Source organism: Globicephala melas, chromosome 19 (genome assembly GCF_963455315.2).
Source record: "Globicephala melas chromosome 19, mGloMel1.2, whole genome shotgun sequence".
In the NCBI taxonomy this organism is placed as follows: Eukaryota; Metazoa; Chordata; class Mammalia; order Artiodactyla; family Delphinidae; genus Globicephala; species Globicephala melas.
Genome location: NC_083332.1, coordinates 15,296,090 through 15,321,173, shown reverse-complemented (window position 1 = coordinate 15,321,173; position 25,084 = coordinate 15,296,090). Strand labels below are relative to the sequence as shown.

At 37.9% G+C, this 25,084-nt stretch overlaps 1 pseudogene; it reads left to right on the top strand.

The window, feature by feature from the left end:
- The first annotated feature begins 4,967 nt into the window (after nucleotides 1-4,967).
- Nucleotides 4,968-24,442, top strand: LOC115862636 (zinc finger protein 850-like; annotated as a pseudogene).
- Nucleotides 24,443-25,084: the final 642 nt, after the last annotated feature.

The window sequence follows — 25,084 nt, the reverse complement described above, 5'->3', positions numbered from 1 at the left end:
ACTTAGCTACTTTGGACCAGACTGGAACTAGGGAAGGACTAGGGTGAGGAGTTGGGCCCCCGGCCTTTCGTGTCCGGAGCGAGCAGAAGAGAGGAGATCGTGTGTGTGTCTGTGTGTGTGTGTGTGTGTAATTGTTACAGTGTGTCTTCGCAGTGTGTGATGGTGACAGTATGTGGTGATCACTCTGGGTGATGGAGTGGGGTGTTTGTGACTGTACGTGTTCCCAGAAAGGGTATGTGATTGTTACTGCATTGTGCGCCATTGTGGGGGATGTAGAGGGCAGGTGACTGCATTTGGAACTGTGTGTCCCGGTAATGGGTGTGTGATTGTTTGAATGTGTGCAGCACCGTGTGCCTAGGATTTGGAGGTCTGAGACTGTGGTGTCAGGCGCCTGTGACTGTGCAGGTGCAACTAATATGACCTTAGTGTGTGGGTGCGGGGAGTCCTGTGGCTGTGCGATAGAGACCTTGTGTGTCCCTTAGGTATGTATGTGGGATTATATGTAACCAGGTGACCTTGTATAGCACTATGTGTGCCATGGTGAGTGGGTTGTGATGGTGCAAGTGTGGCTTCACCACTCCATACCTAGGAGTCATTTGTGAGCCCATGATAGATTGTAGCTCTTTTCCTGTAACTGCATTGGGCTGGATTCTTCAGTCTTCCCTGACCTTCCTCTGTATGTGTGTGTGGGTGGAGAGGGGCTGGAGAAAGTGTGGGATCCCAAGAAAAGCTGGAGAAAGTGTGGGATCCCAAGAAAAGCTAAGTGTCTCATCAGTTTCTTCTTTTTTCCTCAGTTACCTCACTAAGAGGAAAGAATGGTTTCTGAACATCCAAAAGTCAAGATCAAAGTGCTTTGGGATTTTTTCTTTCTTCCCTGAAATCTTTGTTTTTCAAGGTATATATATTTTTTCCTCTTCTGACAATTCCTGACTACCAAAAGCCCATTCAAGAGACCTTGTCCTTAGTACTTCCCATTTGGATACATAATGGAGGCCTTGGGGTTAGACCCAGAGACCCAGTTTCCTATATGTCCCCTCCGTCTTAGTATTAATTGGGCAGTTTCTCCTGTGTGCCATATCTCCTCTAAGATCTCTGCTGGCCTAGTGAGGCAAATACAGAGGCTTCATCATAACAACTGAATTGTTGAAAATAAGATGAGTGCATATGTGGCACACACCATACCACACACCAAGCAAAAGCCATGCAGCTTATGGGTTGGTTTTGGTTAGTCTCAGTCCAAACAGGTGATAAGATCTTTCACTTTGCCAATATTTTTGGAGTAGGAATGACATGGGGGCTTGATCAAAGAGTTCTATACCAATAGGACAAGGGATTTGCCAGGTAATTTGTGAGTAAATACTTGGACCAGTTTCCAGGTCTATTTTGAATTAAATTCTCAAATGGTCCTCGTTGGAGTTCTCAATCTGGAATCCATGGACTCCATCACCAGATATCTAAAGGGAAGGAGGACTGGAATGAAATTCACTAAGGCTTACAAAAATGGTAGAACCACGGATAGATCTAAAAGCAGAGACTACAACACTTTGGGACAACCTTTGAGATAATAAAATCCAAAATTACTTTTCACAAATAGGGAAATTTTAAGTAAATCCCAATATAAGGTGGCATTTTATGCAGCTAAGTAAAAATATGTTTGAGATAGAACATATCCATTTTCATTATTATGACTAACATTAAGCAATTTAAAATAAATAGAAGGGCTTCCCTGGTGGCACAGTGGTTAAGAATCTGCCTGCCAATGCAGGGGACACGGGTTCGAGCCCTGGTCTGGGAAGATCCCACATGCCGCGGAGCAACTAAGTCCATGTGCCACAACTACTGAGCCTGCACTCTAGAGCCTGCAAGTCACAACTACTGAAGCCCGCATGCCTAGAGCCCGTGCTCCGCAACAAGAGAAGCCAACGCAGTGAGAAGGCTGCGCACCGCAACGAAGAGTAGCCCCCACTCGCTGCAACTAGAGAAAGCCTGTGCACAGCAACGAAGACCCCACACAGCCAAAAATAAATAAATAAAATTTAAAAATAAAATAAATAGAAAGTACTCAAGAAATTGTATAGTTAAATCTCCTCCCTATTTTTTTAGGAACAGAAGTTATTTGTAAAAGGGCCAAAGGAATGTGAGGTCCTCAAAATGAAGAAGCTTTAGAGCTGTCAGTTGAAGCTCAGTAAATACCAAACCAATTCTTAGCTAGAGTCAAGCTCTTCAGAAGCTCCCTGGAGATACACATGAAGGAAAATAGATGTCTTAAAGGGAAGATTATGAATAATAGGGGAAACTTCTCAATTAGTAGAACTATGTTTCCTTACTTCTCTATTATCACATCCTTGAAGAAGTTCCTCTGGACAGGATTTATCCATTTGTCCTCCACAGCCACTCATGGATTTGACCACATCCATGAATACTTCCTTCTTCTGAAATGACAAAAACTTTTTTCTTCTCCAGAGGCCTGTGCCCCCGTAGTGCCCTGGTGGGTGTGGCCATGAAGGGGCAAAGAGGGGATATAAGATGATCAAAACATTGTAGGTGGACAGCATGTATCAAATTGCTTAGGCAATGCTGGACATTTTAAACTTCACGTAGCACTTAATTAGATTATCAAACATCCACAGTTTGGAATTCTAGCTAGACTTAATTTATTCTTGGGAGCAAGGGGGGCAGTTCCACATGGTGGAGAGAAAGGTGATAGGCCTGTGCCCAGCTGAGTGAGGGCGACTCGGAACTTGAAAGCCTTGCATGTACAAGTTCAGCTGGTCCTCATCTAGGCCACAGGCATCTCTCCTTTGATGTTGCAACAGCCTATTAACTGATCCCCCTACTTCTTTCATTGCCTGCCTAACATTCCTTCTTAACACAGCGGCCAGGGTGATTCTTCCAAAATGTAAGTCATCACTACCTGGTTTAAAACTTTCCGTGGCTGCCCATCTCACTCAGAGTAAAAACCAAAGTTTCTACAATGGCTTACACAGCCCAATGTAATCTGGCTCTCGGCTGCCTCTCTGACTTGATTTTCTATATATTTTTAGGTAACTTAATTCTGCCCCCTCTGCTTTTGAACTTGCTGATTCCCCTGCCTGGCATTTTCTTGCTCCTGATATCTGCATCATTACTCTTTCACTTCTTCAAGACTTTGCTCACCTGTCACCAAATTGGAGAACCCTTCTTTGACCACCCTACATAAAATAGCATCTCAACAAGTGCACTTCCTATCTCCCTTATACTGTTTTATTTTTTCATAGCTCTTATTACCATTTTTTAACTGAGATATAATTGACGTAAAACATATTAGTTTCAGGTGTAAAACATAATGATTCAATATATGTATATATTATGAAATGATCACCTCAAAAAGTCTAGTTAACATCCACCACTGCAGATAGTTACAAACGTTTTTCTTGTGATGGGAACTTTTAATATCTAATCTCTTAGCAACTTTCAATATATAATATAATACTATTAACTATAATCACCATGTTGTACATTACATCCCCAGGACTTACTTTATAACTGGAAGTTTGTACTTTCTGACCAGTTTCACCCATTTTTGCTTCCCCCCCATCTCTGGCAACCACCAGTCTAGTCTCTGCATCTATGAATTTGGTTTTTTGTTTTGTTTTTAGATTCCACATATAAGTGAGATCATATGGTATTTGTCTTTCTCTTGTTTCACTTAATGTAATGCCCTCAAGGTCCATCCATGTTGTTGCAAATGGCAAAATTTCATTCTTTTTTATGGCTGAATAACATTCCATTGTGTGTGTGTGTGTATATATGTATATATATATATCACAATTTCTTTATCTGTTGATTCACTGATGGACACTTAGGTTGCTTCCATATCCTGGCTATTCTAAGTAATGCTGCTATGAACATGTGGATGCATGTATTTTTTCAAGTTAGTGTTTCTGTTTTCTTCAAATAAATACCCAGAAGTGGAATTGCTTGATCATATGGTAATTTAAAAAAAAATTTTTTTTGAGGAACCTCCATACTGTTTTCCATAATGGCTGTGCCAATTTACATTCTCATCAATGACGCACAAGGGCTCCCTTTTCTCCACATCGTCACCAACATTTTTTGTTTTTTTAACAGTAGCCATTCTAATAGGTGTGTGAGGTGAAATCTCATTTTTTAAAATAAAGCATTTAAATTTATTTATTTATTTAGGCTGTGCTGGGTCTTCGTTGCTGTGCACGGGCTTTCTCTAGTTGCGGCGAGCGGAGGCTACTCTTCGTTGTGGTGTGCGGGCTTCTCATTGCAGTGGCTTCTCTTGTTACGGAGCACAGGCTCTAGGCACGTAGGCTTCAGTAGTTGTGGCACGCGGGCTCAGCAGTTGTGGCTTGCAGGCTCTAGAGCACAGGCTCAGTAGTTGTCGTGCACGGGCTTAGTCGCTCTGTGGCACGTGGGATCTTCCCGGACGAGGGCTCAAAGCCGTGTCCCCGGCTTTGGCAGGCGGATTCTTAACCACTGCGCCACGAGGGAAGTCCCAACATCTCTTTATCTAGAAACTTCCTTGCCTAACTGAGCTTCATCTATGAACCCATCTCAGGTCCTCCCATTCTGTCAGGGAGCGAGTGATGGCACCCAGCAGCAGGGTCTTGTCCCTTAGTATCCCACGCTTTTCTTTTTTTTTCATTATTGAAGTATAGTTGATGTACAATATAAGTTACAGGTGTACAACATGATTCACAATTTTTAAAGGTTATACTCCATTTATAGTTATTAATATTGGCTATATTTCCTGTGTTGTACAATATAGCCTTGTAGCTTATTTTACACATAATAGTTTGTACCTCTTAATCCCCTACCCCTATATTATCCTTCCTCCCTTCCCTCCTCCCCACTGATAACCACTAATTTGTTCTGTATATCTGGAAGTCTGCTGCTTTTTTTAAAAATTATATTCACTAGTTTGTTGTATTTTTTAGATTCCACATATGAGTGATATCCTACAGTATTTGTCTTTCTCTGTCCAACTTATTTCACTTAGCATAGTACCCTCCAAGTTCATCCATGTTGTTGCAAATGGTAAGATTTCACTCTTTTTTATGGCTGAATAGTATTCCATTGTGTGTGTGTGTGTGTGTGTGTCCACGACAGATGAATGGATAAAGAAGATGAGGTATGTGTATATATGTATATAATAGTGTTGCTATGAACACTGGGGTACATGTATATTTTCGAATTAGAGTTTTCATCTTTTCCAGATATATGCCCAGGAGTGGGACTGCTGGATCCTATGGCCATTCTATTTTTAGTTTTTTGAGGAACCTCCATACTGTTTTCCATAGTGGCTGCACCAGTTTACATTCCCACCAACAATGTAGGAGGGTTCCCTTTTCTCCACACCCTTTCCAGCATTTGTTATTTGTAGATTTTTAAAATTATGGTGTGAGGTGATTCCTCATTGTAGTTTTGATTTGCATTTCTCTAATAATTAGCAATGTTGAGCATCTTTTCATGTGCCTGTTGGCCATCTGTATGTCTTCTTTGGAAAAATGTCTATTTAGGTCTTCTGTCCATTTTTTGACTGGGTTTTTGTTGTTGTTGTTGTTGAGTTGTGTGAACTGTTTGTGTATTTTGGAAATTAAGCCCTTGTTGGTTGCATCATTTGCAAATATTTTCTCACAGTCTGTACGCTGGTTTTATCATTTAGTTTGTGGTTTCCTTTACCGTACAAAAACTTGTAAGTTTGATTAGGTCCCATTTATTTATTTTTGGTTTTATTTTTATTGCCTTGGGAGATTGACCTAAGAAAACATTGGTACAATTTATGTCAGAGAATGTTTTGCCTGTGTTCTCTTCTAGGAGTTTTATGGTGTCCCGTCTTATATTTAAGACTTAGCCATTTTGTATCTCATTGTGGTTTTGATTTGCATTTCCCCTATGGTTAGCCGATGTTGAGCATCTTTTCATGTGCCTGTTGGTCATCTTCACGTCTTTGGATAAACGTCTATTCAGTTCTTCTGATCATTTTTTAATCGGCTTTTTTTTTTTTAAACGTTGAGTTCTATGAGCTGTCTATATATTTTGGATATTTACTCCTTATTGCTCATATCATTTGCAAATATTTTCTCCCATTCTGTAGGTTGTCTTTTCGTTTTGTTGATGGTTTCCTTTGCTGTGCAAAAGCTTTTAAATTTAATTAGGTCACATTTGTTTATTTTTGCTTTTATTTCCTTTGCTTTAGGAGACAGATCCAAAAAAATACTGCTGTGATTTATGTCAAAGAGCGTTCTGCCTATGTTTTCCTCTAGGAGTTTTATTGTTTTTGGTCTTACATTTAGGTCTTAATCCATTTTGAGTTTATATTTGTAAATAGTATAGGAGAATGTTGTAAATTCATTCTTTTACATGGAGCTGTCCAGTTTTCCCATCACCATTTATTGAAGAGACTGTCTTTTCTCCATTGTATATTCTTGCCTCCTGTGTCACAGATTAATTGACCATAAATGTGTGCACTCTTTTTTCTATTCTAGCATCCCATTCTTTTCTAACAGTGTTCCCATTTGTGTGCAGTGCTCTATGATGGAGCCTAAATACATTCCACTGGGCCTCCCATATCAGAACTGTGGGTTTTTTTTTTTTTTTCAGATTCAGAATTGTGGTTTCATGAAGTGGAAATGATTGTTGAATGGGATAACTCATCTTTACAGGCCTGTTTATTTTTCGTTAATTTTTGAGTTCCCCTTTAAAAAAATATGAAGTATTTCTTACTACAAAAGAATAATAGAACACTCATGTACTTAACACATAGAATAGGAAGGCCTATTGAAGACCCTTTTGTACACTGCCCTCCCTCTCAACATGTAACCTGTAAAGAAAATTTTGTAGTCATCATTCTCTTGCTTTTCACAATTGTTTTACTATTTATCCCTAAACAATATACTGTTAGCTTTTCTATAGTTTTGAACTTTTTAACAAGTAAGACTAGCCAGATGCATAAGTTTTTGAGAATTTTAGCCTTTCAAAGCTGTAAAGGAACTTAGAGATCTTGTTCGATCTCAATATCCAAAATAATGGAATGGTTATGTCTTGCCTTCCTAAGATGAAAGATATATCCAGTTAAAAAGAGTTTATTAAAGAACTTGCATTATAAGGAAAAATACTTATGATACTTTCTGAAAATGATGATTCTTAGTATTTGGTGTACACTTTAATTAGATCAAAGTCCTATTATGTGCAACAGAGGTTTTGCTTGTTTGTTTGGTAAATATTTTGGAAAGATTCTGACTTTTTCCTTTAAGAAGTAAGAAGAAAAAAAGGGAAAGGAGGAGCTCATATTTAAGAGTTTATTGTAAGTAGTAATTAGCATGTCAGATGTTCACTATACAGTTCTTTCAACTTTCTGTATGTTTGAAAGTTTCCACAATAAAAATATTGGTAAGTCAGGGATGATCATTAAAATAAATAGTAATTTTCCAGGCCTACAGGTTACTGTGTGTTTTTCTACTCTATTTCATTATTTGGGAAACTGTAAATAAATGTGTGTTTTGTTCATTCCTAGCCCTAGCCGTGGGATAATGGGAATGTCTCACTGTATGAAGGAGGTGTGTCTACAGCAATAGGAATATTCAAGAAGATGGAGGCACTTTGTTCTAATTACACTAATTTTTTTACTCTACCCTATCTTTGGCTTAACCCATTTGCTCAGTGTATTTTCTCCATCCCTCAGTGTCCTTTTCCATCTCTTCTTTGATCTGAAAGACATTTCCTTTAATTTTAACAGTACTACATGGTTTTGTCATTTTAGGGGTTGGTGATGTTCAGGGATGTGGCTGTAGACTTCTCTCAGGAGGAGTGGGAATGCCTGGACTCTACGCAGAGGGATTTATATAGAGATGTAATGATGGAGAATTACAGCAACCTGGTCTTATTAGGTAAGGATTTCTTTTATTTATTTATTAGTTTAATTTAATTTACTTTTGGCTGCCCTGGGTCTTCGTTGCTGTGTTGTGGGCTCTCTCTAGTGGTGAGCGGGGGCTACTCTTCGTTGTGGTGCACGGGCTTCTCATTGCGGTGGCTTCCCTTGTTGCGGAGCATGGGCTCTAGGTGCGCGGGCTTCAGTAGCTGTGGCACGCAGGTTCAGTAGTTGTGGCGCACGGGCTCTAGAGCACAGGCTCAGTATTTATGATGCACGGGCTTAGTTGTCCCGCGGCATGTGGGATCTTCCCGGACCAGGGATCGAACCCGTGTCCCCTGCATTGGCAGGTGGATTCTCAACCACTGTGCCACCAGGGAAGTCCTAGGTAAGGATTTCTATTCCCAAATAACTTGTGAATTTTGGGTGTATTTTCAATTGTCTGGGTGGGTTTCTACCTATTTCCTTGGGAATTATTTTGTACATTGTAGATTCGGAGATGAGCAGCACTTTGTGGTACCTTTATCTTCTCCTTGCTTTACACCTTCCTCTTGTCCTTCATGTTGTTGCCTGTTTTCTTAAGGACTGGGTTTGAATTCAGGAACAGCATGATTATGTCTTCTTATTTTTTCTTACAAACAGGACTCTCTATTCCTAAGCTTGATGTAATTTTCTTATTAGAGGAAGGGAAGGAGCCCTGGATGGTTTCAAGGAACATGGTGGGAGGATGGTGCCCAGGTGATTAGATTGAATAGGTAGGGAAAGGCACTGCAGTTAGGAACCCAGCTGGTGGGACTTCCTTGGTGGTCCAGTGGGTAAGACTCCGCTCTCCCAATGCATGGGGCCCGGGTTCGATCCCTGGTTGGGGAGTTAGATCCCACATGCATGCCGCAGCTAAGAAGTCTGCATGCCACAACTAAAAATCTTGCATGCTGCAACTAAAGATCCCGCATACCACCAAGAAGATCCTACATGGTGCAACTAAGACCCGGCACAGCCAAAATAAATAAATAAATATTAAAAAAAAGAACCCAGCTGGTGAGGGAGGCAGCACCTTAAAAGTATAGATTGAGGAATCTCTTCCTTGAAGGCCTATACAAGGGTTGTGAAGAAAAGCCCTAAAACACGTGGAAAAATGTAAAGTCCTTCCCTTTTACCCCCACCTGTGCTCTCTGTGCTATTCGTCTGTCATAATTCCCTCCAATTTTAAAGCCCTTTTTCTTTAAGAGCCATTTTATATCATATAACTTAGATCCATTTCTTTCCCTTTTTTAAACTCATGTGTTTTTGAAAAAAATCTTCTGAAATGCATTTTTAAGCCCTACTGTTCATTTTTCCTACTGATCTTTGAATTTTTTTCCCTCTGACTAGTTTTTTTTTTTTTTTGCGGTAGGTGGGCCTCTCACTGTTGTGGCCTCTCCCATTGCGGAACACAGGCTCCAGATGCGCAGGCCCAGTGGCCATGGCTCACTGGCCCAGCCGCTCCACGGCACGTGGGATCTTCCCGGACCAGGGCACGAAACCATGTTCCCTGCATCGGCAGGCAGACTCTCAACCACTGCGCCACCAGGGAAGCCCCCTCTGACTAGTTTTGCTTTGATGCAGCAATTCCATGCATTAAAAGATATTCATTTACTTTTAATCAACATTTATTGACTTAAAATAATGTTCTAATTGTAAGATAGAGATGATTTCATTTTTTTTCACAGAACATTACAAATGTGTTTAAATTTTTTTCTTTTTTACTTTATTACGGACAGAGGAATGGACGTCCCATGAATTTGTGCCCGAGCTTCAGCAGTTATTAACATGTTTTCAATCTTATTTCATCTATCCTCATTGACCTCTGCATCCCCCACCCTTGAAGTATTTTAAAGCAAGACCCAGATATCATACGTTTAAATACTATTAAATATATGTTGCTTTTCACAGTTTCTTCTATTTAAAATTACTACTCTGATGCATCTTTATTTAGATGGATATTTTCATATTTGATGATCAGATATGAGATTCCTGGGCCAAAAAAGTTTAAACCCTTTAAAGCTCCTGATATTCTAGCACAGAAATGCATGATCCAGGGAAGCTGACTTTTTAATTTTATTTATATAAATTTTATATAAATTTATACTTTTATTTATAAATATATAAATTAAAGTATAAATATACTTTCTTTTTATGTAAAATTTTGCCATCTTTTCCACTAGATTGTTTAGGTTTATTTTCTTAATAATTAATTAATTTTCAGGAGTTATTTATTTACTTACTTAAAATTGTGTTAAAACAATGAATAACAAATGTATTCCATTTTCACCTTTTTTGAGTGTAAATTCAGTGGCATTAAGTACATTCACATTCTCTTGCAACCATCACTGTATTCATTTCCACAACTTTTTCATCTTCCCAGAATGAAACTATGTACTCATTAAATAATAATTCCAATTCCTCTTCCCCACCAGGGCCTGGCAACCACCATTCTACTTTCTGTCTTTATGAATTTCACTATTCTAGATATCTCATATGAGTTGAATCATACAATGTTTGTCTTTTTGTGTATGGCTTATTTCACTTAGTACCATGTCCTCAAGTTTCATCCATGTTCTGGTATGTGTCAGAATTTCCTTTTTAAGGCTGAATTCTGTTGTATGTATTTACCACGTTTTGTTTATCGATTCATCCATCAGCAGACATTTGGGTTGCTTCCATCTTTTGGCTATTGTGAATAATACTTCTAGGAACATGGGTGTACAAATACCTGTTTGAGTCCCTGCTTTCAATTGTTTGGGTATATACACAGAAGTGAAATTGTTGGATCGTATGGTAATTGTCTGTTTAATTTTGTGTATACACACACACACACACACATTTTCTTTATCCATTCATCCATTGATGAACACTTAGGCTGTTTCCATGTCTTGGTTAATGCTGCGGTGAATGTGGGGGTACATATATCTTTTCAAATTAGTGTTTTCGTTTTCCTTGGAAAAATACCCAGAAGAAGAATTGTTGGATCATATGTAGTTATATTTTTAATTTTTTGAGGAACCTCCATATGTTTTCCATAGTGGCTGCATCAATTTACATTCCCATCAGTAATGACAAGGGCTCCCTTTTCTCTACATCCTTGACAACACTTGTTATATTCTTTTTTTTTTTTTTTTGTGGTACGCGGGCCACTCACTGTTGTGGCCTCTCCCGTTGCGGAGCACAGGCTCGAGACGCGCAGGCTCAGCGGCCATGGCTCACGGGCCCAGCCGCTCCGCGCCATGTGGGATCTTCCCGGACCAGGGCACAAACCAGTGTCCCCTGCATCGGCAGGCGGACTCTCAACCGCTGCGCCACCAGGGAATCCCGCCCTAGTCTAACTTTTGATTGTGACTTCCTACGCGCCTCAGTTTGAAAAGTGGGAATCTTGAAGGATCTGGGTTCAAAGCATTACTCTAGGAGATTATTTACTCGTTTATACCAGAGACCAGGTCTATTCTTTAATTAATTTCTCAGCTTGAGGTGTCCATGACAGGTAGTGTAAATTTGAACTCCAATCTTATGTGAGGATGGATGTTAATGATTAATTCTCAGGTGAGACTCTTTTTTTTTTCTTTTGCGGTACGCGGGCTTCTCACCGCTGTGGCCTCTCCCGTTCCGGAGCACAGGCTCCGGACGCGCAGGCTCAGCGGCCATGGCTTATGGGCCCAGCCGCTCCGCGGCATGTGGGATCTTCCCAGACCGGGGCACGAACCCGTGTCCCCTGCATCGGCAGGCGGACTCTCAACCACTGCGCCACCAGGGAAGCTCTCTCTTTTTTTTTTTTTTTTGATGGTGGTAGTGGTGGTGAAATCTAGAACCACAGCGGAGGAGAGCAGATTTACCTGTTAGTCCCTTAACTGGCAGGAGACTTTTTCCTAGCCCACCCTTTAACTCTGGGTGTGGCTTCTTTGAAGACCTGCGTTTTATGCTGTAGTCTCAGGTTTCGTTCTTCACTTTGCGTAGTTTGAGACTTAACCTTGTTCCTTCACATGGACATCAATCCACAAAAGCTCTTGGTTTCTGTTGGGATGCCCCACAGCAAGGTGGTTTCAGTTCTCGGGTTTGCTTTGCCACTCCAGTTTCAGTTTTCTTTTCTGTGTTTAGTATGTTTATATTGTTTTTGCTTTTAGGAATTTCCTTTACTTTCTTGAGCGCTCAGTGGCAAGTTTAAAGATACCTTTATTTTGATATATCCAGCATTTAGCAGTTTTGCAACATAAGACTACTTTTCATGATAGATAAAGTGTACCATACTGCTAAAAGCAGAGGTTGCAGTGGGAGAGATGAGGAAGAATGTCAGTACCCGCAGTGTTTGCAAAATACTAGAAACAATCTAAATGTCTCTCAGCATCAGAATAGATCAGTAAATCATCCTGTTTCTATTGTATGCTAAATAAAACCATACTGCCATGAAATGAATGAATTATAGCTAATATATCAGGTTAATCATAAAAACAGTCACAGAATACCAGAAGTATGAGGCTATTTATATATAGTGTTCAAATGTTGTCATACTGCACAGTATCTTAAATAAGAATTCACATATATATAGTAAAACAATAATAAAAGAGAATGAGAAATACAAATTTCGAAATAGTGGTTACCTGTAGGGTACAGGAAAGCGAGAACAATTTGCTTTGGGAGGGATATTCAAGAAGCATCAATAATATTTGTAATGTTTTATTTTTTAAGCTTAGTAATGGATACATAGTATTCATTTCATTATTCTTTGTACCTTTTAAATATGTGTATATACAAATGCACAAAACACTCTCATTTGTATGTATTTCTTAACAAAAAATACTTTCTGACTAATGAAGCTAAAAGGAGAGGAATAAGGTGACTAATTGGGATGCTGTGTTAGTAATTCACACATAAGATGATGATAGGTTAGACTAGGGGTCAGCAAACTATGTATGGCCTGTGAGCCAGCTGCCTATTTTTTGTAAATAAAGTTTTATCAGAACATAGCCACACCTATTCACTTATGTGTTGTCTTTGGCTATTTTTGCACTACAGTGGCCAAGTTGAGTAGTTGCAATGGGGACTGTGGCTTGCAGGCCTAAAATATTTACTCTCTGGCCCTTAAAGAGAAAATTTGCTGATGCTTATGATGTTAACAGTAGAAATGTTGAGAAAATGATTAGATTCAGGATTTTTTTTTAAGGTTAAGCCAGAAGGATCAATAGTAGCTGGCTATGTGAGCTTCTGGCAGAGTGGAGAGGGTAGAGCTGGGAATCACCAGCAGATGGATAATTTATTAAGCAATAAGACTGAAAGAGATCACTTGATAAATGAGTGAAATATTGAGAGGAGAAGAGTATCAAAGACTGTTCTCTGAGCCATTCTTCCACTTAGAAGTCAGGAAAGGAGGATGGTCCTGGTTTTCCCAATTATGGAGTTTTCCAGAATGTGGGACTTTTCAGTGCTAAAACCAGGACAATCCCAGGCAAACTGAGATGGTTGATTACCCTAGATGGTATCTAAAAGGAGAATGAGAAAGACTGGTGAGCAAAGTAGAAAATGACCAAGGTAAGTATGGATGTACCAGTAGATAAACTGTCACACATTACTGGAAGAACAGTAACTGACCACTAGAGTTAACAAAAGGGAGGGTTTTGGTGGTCTTAGAAAGAGTGTTTTTTCAGTGGAGTTATGAAACAAAAATCATTCCTGATTGAAATGGCTTTAAAAAAAGTGGAAGAGAATTCTGGGAAAATGGTGGCTGTGAATATGTAATGTTTTTGCTTTCCTTGAATCCTCCCCATCTCCCACCAAACAAAACAAACAAACCAAATAAGAGAGAAACTAAAAGAGCAAAATACAAATCCACAGGTAACATCTACATCAAAGCTAAGTGACAAGTCACCCCCTCAAACCCTATAAGAAGATTAACTGGGAATAAACTGACAGCCCTAAGATCCTTTTGGTGTCTGCAGTTTTTATGGGATGAAGTAGAAATAAAAGCAAGGGAATATCTGACAGCTCTGAGAAGAAGAGAACCCTCAAATCATAAATTTACTCACTAGAAAGTACAGCAGCAGCTGAAACTGGAAGTCATCCTTCTATAGGCAGGTATGTGAAAGGTAAATACAGCACAGCTAAAGTCTGGGCCTCTTAAACTCTAGAATCCAAACTACAGATGCCTTTCAGGACAACATCTACTACTCAGGAGACATTTCTGGTAGTAGAATCCAAATTAAACAACAGGACAGGGATGATAGTGGCAAAGGAAGAAGGTGGTCTAGATAAAAGTTGGGGAGGGGAGCAGAGGAGGCATATTTCAGGAAGTGTTTAAGACTACAGTTTTGAGCACTCATAGAAAACCACGAAGAGGGACCTTCAATGCTACAAAGCTATAAACTCTACCCTGGTCCAATTTTTTCTCCTAAATGTAGAATAACACCCATCTCAATTAAAAATGAGTAAGAATTAAAATGGAATATTAAAAAGTATTCAGTTACCATATTATCCAGCAATACCATTTCTGGGCATATACCCAAAAGAATTGAAAGGAGGGGCCCAAACAGATATTTGTACACCTATGTTCATAGCAGCATTATTCACAATAGCTAACATGAGGGAGCAACCAAGATGTCCATCAACAAATGAATGGATAAACAAAAATGTAGTATAAACAGACAATGAAATATTATTCAGCCTTAAAAAGGAAGGAATACTGACACATACCACAACATGGATGAAGCTTGAGGACATTATGCTAAGTGAAATAAGCCAGTAACAAAAAGACAAACTGATTTAATTTTCTAAGGTATCTAGAGTACAGACTTGGAGAGAGACTTTGTTTAGTGGGCACAGAGTTTCAGTTTTGCAAGATAAAAAATTTCTCAAGATTGGTTGCACAACAATGTGAGAGTTTCAGTTTTGCAAGATAAAAAAAATTCTCAAGATTGGTTGCACAACAATGTGAATATACTTAACACTAGTGAACTGTACACTTAATGGTTAAGATGGTAAATTTTATGTTATGTATATTTTACCACCATTAAAAAGAAAAGGATGATGGGCCAAAAAAAGTGTCAATACAAATGAAGGCATAAAATTGGAAACAGAGGAATGAAAAACAGGTTGCACATAGAAGACAAATAATAAAATAGTAGACCTGAATCCAAACACATCAATAATTACATTAAATGCCAATGGACTAAATACACCAATTAAAAGACAGAGAATGTCCAAATGGATAAAAATTCATGACTGAAGTGTGTGCTATTTTTGAGAAACTTCAAATATAGGTAGATTAAAAGGATAGAAAAAGATACATTAAGCAAACACTAATAAAAAAGAACTGGAATGGTAATATTAACAGGAAACAAAGACTAGAGAGCAAAGAAAATCACCAGGGATAAAGAGGGACATTACATAATGATAAAAGGGTCAATTCACTGAGAAGACATAATAATTCTCAATGTGTATACCTAATAAGAGAGCTCCAAAATATATGAAATAAAAACTGACAGAACTGAAAGGAGAAATAATTAAATCCACAATTTTATATAGACTCCAACATGCCTTTCTAAGTAATTGATAGAACTAGTAGACAGAAAATCAGCAAGTATATGGAAAAACTAAATAATGCAATCATGCAAATGAATATAGTATACTTTACCCAACAATATTAGCATACACACTCTTTTCAAGTGTGCATAGAACATATCTTGGATCATAAAGCAAACTTTAAAAGAATTGAAACCATACATCTTATGTCCTTTGACATAATGGAATTAAATGAGAAATCAATAACAAAGATAAGAGGCAAACCTCCAAACACTTAGAAATGAAACAAGACACCTCTAAATAGCCTATGAATCAAAGAAGAAGACTTGAACAGACACTTCATCAAAGAGGATATATGGATAGCAAATAAACACATGAAAAGATGTTCAACATCATTAGCCATTGGGAAAATGCATATTAAAACCATGATGAGAAACTAAACACCTATTAGAATGGCTAAAATAAAATATATTGCAATTACTAGGTACTGGCGAGGATACTGAGCAACTGGAACTTTCATACTTTGCTGGAAGGGATGTAAAATGGTACAGTAACTTTGGAAAAGAGTTTAGCAATTTCTTATGAATTTACACATACACAACCCAGCAATCCTACTCCTGAGTATTTACCCTAGAGAAATGGAAACTTGCATTCACACAAAAGCCTATACAGGGTTATTTGTAGTAGCTCTGTTCATAATTGCCCCAAACTGAAAACAGCCTAAATGTCCTTCAGCATGTGAATGACACATCCATACAATGGAATAGTACTCAGCAGTAAAAAGGAATGAGCTCTAAGTACATAAAGGTACTTGCATGGATCTCAACAGCATTATGCTGAATAGGAAAAAAATCTCTAAACATTACATACTGTATGATTCCATTTATATAACAATCTGGAAATGAAAAAAATCGTAAAGATGGAGAACAGATCAGTGTTTGCCAGAGATTAGGGACTAGGGGAGGGAGGATGTATAAAGTGATAGCTTGAGGGAGTTTTAGGGGTGATCGAACTATTCTGTATAATTATTGTGGTTATATGAATCTCTACATGTATTAAAATTCATAGAACTATACACAAGAAAGCTTTGCTATGTTAATTTAAATTTTAAAAATTTAAATAAAAGCAATAGGAAAAGATTCTGGTTTAACCTTGCATAAAATTGCTATAAAAGGGATTAAAGGATAAAACAACATTCCTATAGACAATGAGAGGCACACCAGCACGTCATATGTACAAACAGTCATAATGTTTCAAAACTAGCTAAAAATGTCAGAAAATGATAGACACTCTGAAAGAACAATAAAACAGAATTAGAAAAACTCAGATATGAGGCAACTGGAGAAAAAAAAGTTAAAGATGGTGACAGACTCAGGAAAGAATTAGAAATAAAATAAAAAATCATTTCAGAGGTGAAGACCAAACTAGAAGGGAAATAAAAATGAAAATGTGCAACAAATAATGCCTTGGGAGAAACAGGAGATGGAAAGGAGAAAAAATTTCAAAATCAAGAAGAAATTAAGGGCTTCCCTGGTGGCGCAGTGGTTGAGAATCTGCCTGCTAATGCAGGGGACACGGGTTTGAGTCCTGGTCTGGGAGGATCCCACATGCCATGGAGCAACTGGGCCCATGAGCCACAACTACTGAGCCTGCACGTCTGGAGCCTGTGCTCCATAACAAGAGAGGCCACGATAGTGAGAGGCCCATGCACCGCGATGAAGAGTGGCCCCCACTTGCCACAACTAGAGGAAGCCCTCGTGCAGAAATGAAGACCCAACACAGCAAAAATAAATCAATTAATTAATTAACTCCTAAAAAATAAAGAAATTAAGAAGGAGAGGAAAAGGATTAGAGAGAAAATGATATAGAAGATAGGCAGTGAGAATCTAACATCTTCATTAAGAGTTCCAATAAGAGTTTAATGGAACAAACAATTGCCAAAAATGACTCAAGATAACTAAAATTAAGAACAAAAGGACTGAAGCCATGTTTTGAAAAATTACACCATGTATCCAGGAAGATCATAACTTTGGCATCCAGACAAAAAGACCAAGTCACTTAAAAGGAAAGGAAAATCAGATTATCATCTGGCCTTTCTACAGCAAAGATTTATTCCAGAAGACAACGTCTATTTTTCTATTTAAGTTATACAAAGACATAAATTTTGAGCTAAGAATTTTTTACCTAGCCAAATTGTTATATATATATATATGCAGAAGCTCAAGGAGTATTATTCCTCTAAACCCTTCCCAAGGGATCAAGCCAAAAATGAACTTCAGAAAACAGAAATAGAGAGACATCAACCTAAGGACTGGGTTGAGCATTAAGTATATAATAACCTGTATATGTAATACTAAGTGGTGGTATTAAGGGAGAGAGTATAGTATTATTGCTTAGGTATAGTAGATATATATCGTTATAATTATCTAAGAAGTAGGGTGAGAATGTGAGGGGTATATGAAAAGTACAACAAGCTTGTAAATTACCTTATAGATATTAACAGAGGAAGTAAGTATTTCAAATCAGAGCCTAGGGAAGGGATAAGAAGTTAATAATTATTTTCAATATGTCTCGTATTAGGAAACCAGTAGGTAATAGCAGAGAGAGTAGGAGGACAACAGTTATTATATAAATTTATCAGGATAAAAATAAGCTTTGTAATCAAAAATGTAAACTTGACTAAATATGAAAAGATATGCCTCAAAATAGAGAATAAGTAAAATGGTATACATAAAGACTGTATAGATAAAAGATATGTATGTGTGCATGTTCGAGTGTTTATGTATATCATAAATCAAAATGATAGAACTAAGGCCAAACAGTGATTATACTAAAACATGTTGTTATTTATCTAAAACAGGAAGGATATTGTATTTTTTAAAGTGTTTTTTAGAATAAGACAACAGAGATCCCAAACGACACAATAGAACAGTTGGACTTAATTGATATATATAGAACACTACATCCAAACCACCCCCGCCTCCAGAATACACATTCTTTTCAAGGTGCATGGAACATTCTCTAGGATAGACTACTAGTACGACACAAAACAAGCCTCAACAAATTTAAGAGAATATAACTTATTTCAAGCATCTTTTCTGACCACAATGTCATGAAAGTAGAAATCAACTACAGAAAGAAAAATGAAAAACAACAACAACAAACACCTATTAGACGGAGACTAAACAACATGCTACTAAAAAAACCAATGGGTCAATGAGAAACTCAAAGAGGAAATCAAAAAATACCTCAAGACAAATGACAATGAAGATACAACCATACAAAAATCTATGGGATGAAGCAAAAGCAGTCCTAAGAAGGAAGTTCATAGTGATACAGGCCTTCCTCAAGAAAAAAAAAAAAAAAACCCAAGAAAAATCTCAAATAAACAACCTAACCTACCACCTAAAAGAATAGAAAAAGAAGAACAAATAAAAAAAGTCAACAGAAGGAAGGAAATAATAAAGATCAAAGAGGAAAAAAATAAAGTGTTTTTTAGTTGTTACTTTATACAAGGGGAGGGAAAATAATGGGATGAAGAGGACTTCTTTCATTATACTTTATTTTGTAGATTTGAGTTGGGAACTATAATAAACATCTTACACAATTATAAAACAAAATTAACTTTAGAAAAACCCCTGAAACCAAAAGAGAAAGGAAACAATTCAATCTAAATGTGTATCCATTGGTTATATACCCTAAGAAGAAAAGACACTATCTAAAAACCCCACCATAATGTTTTTAGTACTCATACTAGTGGTAGCAGTGCTGATATTGTTAGGTTCTGTGGAATAAAATAAATGAGCAATTTAGTTGGAGTCTTTGAAAACTGAGACTGTCAGTACAGGAGAAAGGAAATACAGATGTAAGATTGATAACATTAAATAGAAAACCTGTAGTCCTGAATATGAATTGGAAGGATTATTTTGAACTCAGGCTATATTTTATCTTTAATTACATATCTTAAAGACTAAAAGACACTTAGAGCTAGCAACCAGTCTCATTTACAGACCTCACATGGATCTTGATTCAAACAAACTGAAAAATACACATTTATAATTAGACAACTGGGGAAATAGGAAGACTAATTGGATATTTGATCTTAAAGAATTACTGTAAACTTTAGGTTTGATTACTATATTAATATGCTTTTGCAAAAATGTTCTTGTCTTAGAGATTCATGCTGAAATATTTACAGATGAAATAATAAGATGCCTGGAATTTGCTTCAAATTAATTTATGGATTGGCTGTGAGAAGTGGATGGATAAATAAGAGTGTCTATAAGTTGACAGTTGTTGAAGCTGAGTGATTGTTATATTGGGTTTTTTCCACTTTCAAAAGCTTACATTTTTCTATGGCAAACTATTTTAACACAAAAAAAATAGGAAGTGAGACAATGTGTGGATGGTGAGACAATGTGTAGATAGTGTGAAATTTTGTAAAACAGAGGACAAGGAAATGATTGGTAGCTGCCGGGGGTCCTAGAGTCAAGGAAGTTGTTTGTGTGTACATACTTTAAAGGAGATTTTAAGGAGTGTCTTTTGTGCTGATAGGACCAAAACATGAGAGCAGGAAAACTATTTGTGAAGGAGAGAGGATGGGGATTGCAGAAGCATATGCAAGAAAAGGTTATGTCAGAGAAGATAGTCTTCAGGATCCAGTTAAGGTATTGGCCTTGGACAGAAGCATTTTATCAGCAGGGGAAACAGATTATTGGAGTTTATGTACAGGTTGGTTGATTTGATTGCATGAGAGAAAATTCTCTCATTCTTACTTTTTTCCCCGCCTTCTTTGTGAAATTATTAATCTGGACATCAGCCAGGAGATAGTTCTGAGATCTTAGGAGAGAAAAGAGGTGGGGGAAATTTTTCAGAGAGTGAGAAAATGAGAAATGTAGCAGAGGTGAGGGGAAATGCTGAGGGTCCATTTGAGTTGTGTGGTTATAAATGTATAGTGAGAATAGTCAATGTGGTTGTGTGTTCCTTATCAGCCATGTTCAGCTACTCAGGTAGAGAAGAACAATAGGCAGAATTGGATTTAATCAGGTTGGGGACATAAATGCAAGACAATAGTTACAATGATGGACTGTGGAATTTAAGCTAGGTAAGGCCATCAGGGATATAATAGTGAAAATTAACATTGCAGATGATTGAGGGCATGAACAAGAGGGTGAATCTAGAATAATTTCCACCCTACTCCTTGAGTTTTGGAAGTCTTTTTGTTTGTCTTCATGCCTCACCCCTTTCACATTCGTCTCCTTTATGACAGAAAATTTTAATGAAATTTTCCACATTCACATTATGAAATTTACATTGATTTTATGAAAAGCATATAGTTCAGGTGCAGGAAAACTTAATATCATTTTCCTTGCTCAGTCCTTGCCCCCCCACCGCCTTTTTTTCCCCTGAATCTTCTTCCATAGTAATAAGAATGATAGAACCACTTTAAAAAATTATTTTTTTATACAGCAGGTTCTTATTAGTTATCCATTTTATACATATTCGTGTACATATGTCAATCCCAATCTCCCAATTCATCCCACCACCACCACAACCCTACCCCCGCCACTTTCCCCCCTTGGTGTCCATACGTTTGTTCCCTACATCTGTGTCTCAATTTTTGCCCTGCAAACCAGTTCATCTTAGAACCACATCTTGAACTCTTTATGCCTGGCACTTTACATGCATTATTCCTAATCTTTACAAGCCCACGGAATAGGTATTTCTATATCTATTGTTATATGAAGAAATGGTGACTGAGATAGGTAAAAGTACTTTGTCTACACAGAAAGGTAATCATCAGCAGAGCTAGGGTCTGAGATCCTGGTCTGTCTGAATCCTGTGTTCTCACTAAATCCTCACTAAATCTCATCATTACTCTTTCTTTTACTCTGAACTATTTCTCAGCTTTTACTGTCAAATCACTCATTGCTAGAGACTGCCTGAGTTCTCTTCTATATTATTTCAAGGACAATCTTTATAGCATTAGCACCAAATAATAGTTTTATTAGAGTCACAAAACATACCATACTGTAGTCAGAGGAATATTTGTGTTGTAAACTTTCTATACTCACCCAGCATTTTAGAATATTCTGTCTGTTCCATTATCTAGATTTCCATTCTCCATCATTTCCTTCAGTTTACATTCAGCATGCCCTTTGTTATAGAGTTTCTAGTCGTCCAGTCTACCCACCTCATTCTACCAAATAGTGATCCTAGTCTCCCAAAATTCTCAAGTCTCTTTGCTTAATATGCTTCAAACCTGTTATAATGCCTGGGAAGAAATAGTTTTCTGGGAAGTACAAATATAGTGGTTTTGGACATAAAGGAGGGAAGGGAAGCCCAGAGAAAGGGCCTGGAGGAACAAAATAGATTGTATATTGGATGGAAGGTTGAGTAATACTACAAATTCAAGTGAAGGGTAAAAGAAAAGGCACCTCAGTATAGTATGGTATAGATAGTCATAACTACACATAAATGGCAATGAGCACTGGTAGAAGTAAAGGGAGAAACAATTGGATAGATAGGTGGTTAGATATATATAATATCATTTTTCTATTTGCATTATTTAATAACCTAGTTTTGGTTGTGATTTTGTTTTAGTTTCTGAGGGAAGTAGTGAAGTAAAGAGCTTATGAAGTAAAGAGCTTATATTATCCTTTCAGTGATGTGAGAGAGATTAAAATCAGGGATAGATGTTTAGAACTATTCTGTAATTAAGTATAAGTATAAATGATTGTTATAATCCTTAAATTCTTCCCTACTTCCATATCTGCACAGTATTTCCTTTTATCCCTACAATAATCCCCTTTCATTCATCCAGTGATTCATTCATTAAACAATTATCTATGGAACACCTTTTATGACTAAAATGTTGGTTATTCTGTGTTGGGTGAAACAGCCATTGTTCCTGCCCCTTAAGAGCTTTAACATAAAGAAAATAAAAGATTACATATGAATAAGTAAGCGATTGTATAATTATAAAATCCAGAACATTGCGGTGAGAAAATACTCTGATGAGATAGAGAATGAAGAAGTGAATTTAAATAGGGTTGTCTAGCTCAAACTTTCTAAGGAAGTGACTTTTCACCTGAGACTTGAAGTCAGCTGTGAAAAGAGCTACGTTTAGAGAATTTCTAACAAATTGAACAGTCTGTGGAAAATTTTGAGAAGGTAAAGTACTTATTTCAGATGCTCAGAAGTGATGAATATTTGGTACATAATGAACACTGGGGAAAAGTGGGTTGAGAAGGTGTTGGATAGGATTTTGGTTGAGATATGTCAAAGATAAGATTATGGAGGATCTCATAAGCTGTGGTAAGGGAATTTGGATTTTATTCTAAGTGCAGTTGGAAACCATTGAAAAATTCTAGGTGGGATTGTTAAATTTTGTGCAACATCAGAATTGGCTGGTTGAATGTATTAAACATAGGAAACCTAAGACCTATTGGTGTAAATTCTTATTTACTTGATTTGAGGTGGTACACTGATATCCAGTCTTTTAGTAGACTATTTATGTGATTCTAATCTACACCTGAATTTGGAAAGTACTGACTTAACCTGTTTTCCTAACAGCCTCTCTCATCTTTCTTAAGTGTTTATGCTTTTGACTTCTTTTTCAAAATGAAGGCCTTGTATACCATCTTCACTTCTTAAGGACATTATTTTCAGTTTTTCCCCCATTTCTACCACAGAAATTTTATTTCCCCCCAAGGAGGAAACACCGTATGTTTACTTTCTGATTATCTTTCAGACTTGGAGTTCAGATGCAAAACCAAGGAATTGTGTCTGCAGAAAGAAATTTATGAAGTAACATCATCCCAATGGATGATAATGGAAACAAGTCATAGACTTGTGGGCTCCAGTATCAGAGATGTCTGGGAATGCAAAGGCCAATTTGAAAGGCGACAGATAAATCAGGAGGGATATTTGGGGCAAGCATTAATGACTTACAAAAAAAATGCCAACTTTCAGCCTACAAACATCTCTTATCCTACATCAGCAAATTTATCCTGGAGAGAAATTCTATAAATTCAAAGAATGTGGGAAAGCCTTTATTTATGGCTCAGGACTTACGGGATGGCATGGAATTCATATTGGTGAGAAACCCTATAAATGTAAGGAATGTGGGAAGGTCTTTAGTCATTTTTCCTATCTTACTGAACATCAGAGAACTCATACTGGTGAGAAACACTATGAATGTAAGGAACGTGGAAAAGCCTTTATTCATGGCTCACATCTTATTCAACATCAGAGAATTCATATAGATGAGAAACCCTATGAATGTTAGGAATGTGGGAAGGCCTTCAGACAATCTGCACACCTTACTCGACATCAGAGAATTCATACTGGTGACAAACCTTTTATAAATGTAAGGAATGTGGGAAAGCTTTTATTTGTGGCTCAGAACTCACTTGACGTCAGAGAATTCATACTGGTGAGAAACCCTATGGTTATAAGGAATGTGGGAAGGCCTTTAGACTGCATTGACAACTTGATCAACATCAGCGACTTCATACTGGTGAGAAACCTTATCAATGTAGGGAATGTGGGAAGGCCTTTCTTCGTGGCTCACAACTTACTGAACACCAGAGAATTCATCCTGCTGTGAAACACTATGAATGTAAAGAATGTGGGAAGACCTTTATTTGTGCTTCACAACTTACTCTACATCAGTGAATTCATACTGCCAAGAAGCCCTATAATTGCAAAGAATGTGGGAAAGCCTTTATCCGCAGCTCAGAACTTGCCTGACATCATAGCATTCATACTTTGGGTAATGACGTGGGCCTGGGACATTGCAGGCCATTAAGCAGGCCCCAGCTGGCAATGTGACAGCCAGTGGGTTTTGGAGCTGCCCATACTGTCACCCATACTCACTAGAGCTCTTCAGCACTGCCACAGCCAACCACTAGATGGCACCATAATTCCATTTCCACCTTGCTGGCAAAAGTTTAGTTTTAAGCAGCCCCTATTAGCTATTTTAAATTTACAAGGGAGCCACATAGGAGGCAGCGTTTATACTTGTTCCATACCCCCACTGTTAAGGCTCTTGAATTAATATCCCTATGCCCAGGCCTGGCCTCTCAAAATACAAGTCAGACTGTTACTGAAAGGGCAACGGAAAGCTTCACATGGGGATGTATGCAATGAGGCTTCTTTGGGATTTTTTTTTTCTTTTTTTGGCTGCATTGGGTCTTCGTTGCTGTGCGCGGGCTTTCTCTAGTTGCGACGAGAGGGGGCTACTCTTTGTTGCGGTGCACGGGCTTTCCACTGCGGAGTCTTCTCGTTGTGGAGCATGCGCTCTAGGTGCGTGGGCTTCTGCAGTTGTGGTGCATGGGCTCAGTAGTTGCGGCTCGCGGTCTCTAGAGTGCAGGCTCAGTAGTTGTGGCGCACGGGCTTAGTTGGTCTGTGGCATGTGGGATCTTCCCGGACCAGGGCTCAAACCGGTGTCCCCTGCATTGGCAGGTGGATTCTTAATCACTGTGCCACCAGGGAAGTCCCTTCTTGGGGATTTTTATATCCCCAATATGATGCCAAGATAGTAACCTCTTTTCTATTCATTGTGCCTCTCATTATCCAACCACATAAATTTCTGTGGCTCCCAACCAACAAAGTTTATGCTGCAAGGTCCTGAATTTGGCTAAAGATTATTACAAACTT